This window comes from Halyomorpha halys, unplaced genomic scaffold (genome assembly GCF_000696795.3).
Source record: "Halyomorpha halys isolate HHAL.00 unplaced genomic scaffold, Hhal_1.1 Scaffold1102.1, whole genome shotgun sequence".
NCBI lineage: Eukaryota > Metazoa > Arthropoda > Insecta > Hemiptera > Pentatomidae > Halyomorpha > Halyomorpha halys.
Window position 1 is genome coordinate 463630 of NW_027109254.1, and position 2860 is coordinate 466489.

General features: G+C 27.2%; 2 long non-coding RNA genes across 2 annotated transcripts in view; both read left to right on the forward strand.

Moving 5' to 3' along the window:
* Nucleotides 1–2860, forward strand: part of LOC106688314 (uncharacterized) — a 205420-nt gene that overhangs the window by 108830 nt on the left and 93730 nt on the right. The window lies entirely within an intron of this gene.
* LOC136795777 (uncharacterized) overlaps nt 1537–2860 on the forward strand; it is a 22859-nt gene continuing 21535 nt past the window's right edge. The window contains exon 1 of the long non-coding RNA XR_010843445.1: nt 1537–1884. This is a non-coding gene — a long non-coding RNA (uncharacterized lncRNA). The remainder of the gene's footprint in view (nt 1885–2860) is intronic.

Genomic DNA, 2860 nt, shown 5'->3' on the forward strand with positions numbered 1-2860 from the left:
AGAAGTTAATATTTCTGAAACTATTTTTAAATATAGCTTCTAAAAATATAATAAAAATAATTATTTTATATTGATCATCTAATGGTCTTCTAAAGCAGTTTTATGTAGATTAATATATTAGTTCTCCAAATACTGTCCTTCACGATCTATACTGAAACCTGATCTGTATTATATAATTAAACAATTTTATTGTATAATCTCACTTGGAGCCTTACTTGGCGTGGGATTTGCTATGACTTTTAGATTTTTAGTCAGTATTTTTATCACATGGATTATGTTTAATTACGTTACCTATCACATGGAGTATGAGCAAATTCGTTACTATCACATGAGATTACGTAATAATCTCATGATTACACATAATCCATTGGATTATAGGTAAAATGTTACAAATCATATGGATTATGTGAACTACGTTATCTTTCACATGGATTATTTGATAATTAAATAATTATTTGTGATAATAACATGCACAACGAAGAACTATGTTGTACTAATTATAATTCATAATAGGAATTAAGTATGCCGATGTGGAAATGATGGTGCCTAAATCGGCGAAGGTCGATTGTATCATTATCAAGGGTGTTTTGGGATCTTAAAAAAACAAGATAAGTTTAATTATTGTCACAAATTTGTTTTTTTAATTCCATAATTTACATCTGGACAAACGTCTGATTTTGAATCCTCATACAAGACTGAAAAGACAGGAAATTGTTCGTCCATTCCTAATACAACACTTAGTTGACAAATTTTCTAAGCTTCCAATTAATTACAAAAGACGAGCAATTTATATGCCTATAAGGCCTATATCGTCTGGACTTACAGAGTTGAGCTGTGGGGGTCCACTAAACCATAGAAGTCCTCTCGTATCCACTACTTAAACCCAAAATCCTTCGTAAAATCCATAATGCTCCTCAGTTTGTTACAAATCAATTCATCCTTCAATCAATCAAGGACTTCAATGTTGCATATGTTGCCGATATGGCAAGAACTAGATACCAATCTTGCCTTGATACACTTCCTAACCACCCAAACTCACTTGTATTTCACCTGGCTTATCCTTCATCACCTGATAATCCTACTGGATGTCTGAAAAGAAAATGGCTTCGAGATCTTCACCTCTAGAAATATTATTGGAGTTTTACCAACGGGTAAATTCTCCACATGTCTGCATCATTCTATTGTACGATGAACATCAAACTCACTTTTTATTTAATACAATTGTAAATAGAAAAATTTTATTAAAAAGTTCGTAATTTTTTTTTTTAACTTTAGTTCTTTCAGTTATTATAACGGAGGAGTCGAAATACTGACTTAAATTCTGAAAGTGTTATGATAATTATTTTTTTATTACTCATAATATAATATTTAAAAAAAATCTCAAATACATTGATATTTTAATAATCTAAAAACTGTTCTTCGAATGCATTAAATAATAGACATAAGTAAATAAAACTAACGAATTTGATCTATTATTGCAAAATATTTGAATCTAAATACATTGATGTTAATACCATATGTTTTATAGAAATTCAAGGCACGGCACAGTTAAAGAAGTAATGAATAATATAAAATCGTGTATAAATGGCATTTAGCGGAGTATTCATGTGAAAAGAAAAACAGGAATTATGTAAGGAATCTTTACTATCGTCTTAATCAAAAAGGTCAATCAGCGTTGAATCTACCCAGATCATCAATATGATTTCAAAAAAGTCATCCAGGCCTGTTAGTTCTTATATCTACTCAGCAATTATTGGAACGTTATCTGACGTTATATCATGATTCTGAAAAAGGTCATGGCTGTACCAACGGGGCAAGTGGTGTTGCAAAGAATTTGATAAAAAAACTGTCGACGATCGCGTTAGTTTAGATACACGAGAAATAGTAAGTACTGAATGCCTTAGTAAGAATGCAATATGTTCTAAAAAGCCATTATTGAAATTTGTAAATGACTGATATATTAAAAACTAATCCTTTATTTCAATTTTGTTTACCAGTACACTAAATTATTTTCTTAATAAATAATTTCCCTAATTTGAATATTATAAAACGAAATATATTTAATTTTGGCAAAAGATTTATCATTTAGAAATAAAATAACTTATCACTTTTTTGGTTGGTAAGATACAAGTAACTGAGTACGCAATTATATACTAGTACACAGTACTTCAACTATGTAACTAGTGTACTACTACTAGTTACTAAAGAAATATACTAGGTATGGTAAAACAAAATTTTAGGTTGAAAATAATAGCTATGAAAAAAAGAAAATGGCAAATTTATTGGCTCACGTTTCAGCCATAGTTGATTAACTTGGGGGTGCTTTGAATTTTATCATATTTTAACTTAATTTAAAAAATTAAAATTTTTTCAAGATTTTATTTATATTAAATATGTGTTTTATGGCAATTTTCCACTCCTATATTTTTATAAAATGCAAATTATTATTTTGGATACATTCTTATTTAACGAAAGTAGCTATTATTATCTTTATTAATTTTAAATAAAAAATGTCCTTACAAATTATTAAAAAAATATTATTTTAAAATAATATTTATCTTGTATATATTTTTACTTTGAAAACACTAAGCTAACAAAAATTCATCATCAGGGGTACTAAAAAATGAACTCATTTATTAATTAACACAAGTAATAAATTAATTAATACACTCTTAACATGATTTCATTATCTGTTTTTGTTGTTTTTTTTTATAATACATAAATTACTTATTATAATAACAATTATATGTGATATTTAATTAAAATATTTTATTTGTCAGTAGGTCTATAGCCAATATCCGAAATGTTGTAGTTTTTAACGTAAATTTTATTTTGATGAAATATTGTGCTATCTTATATA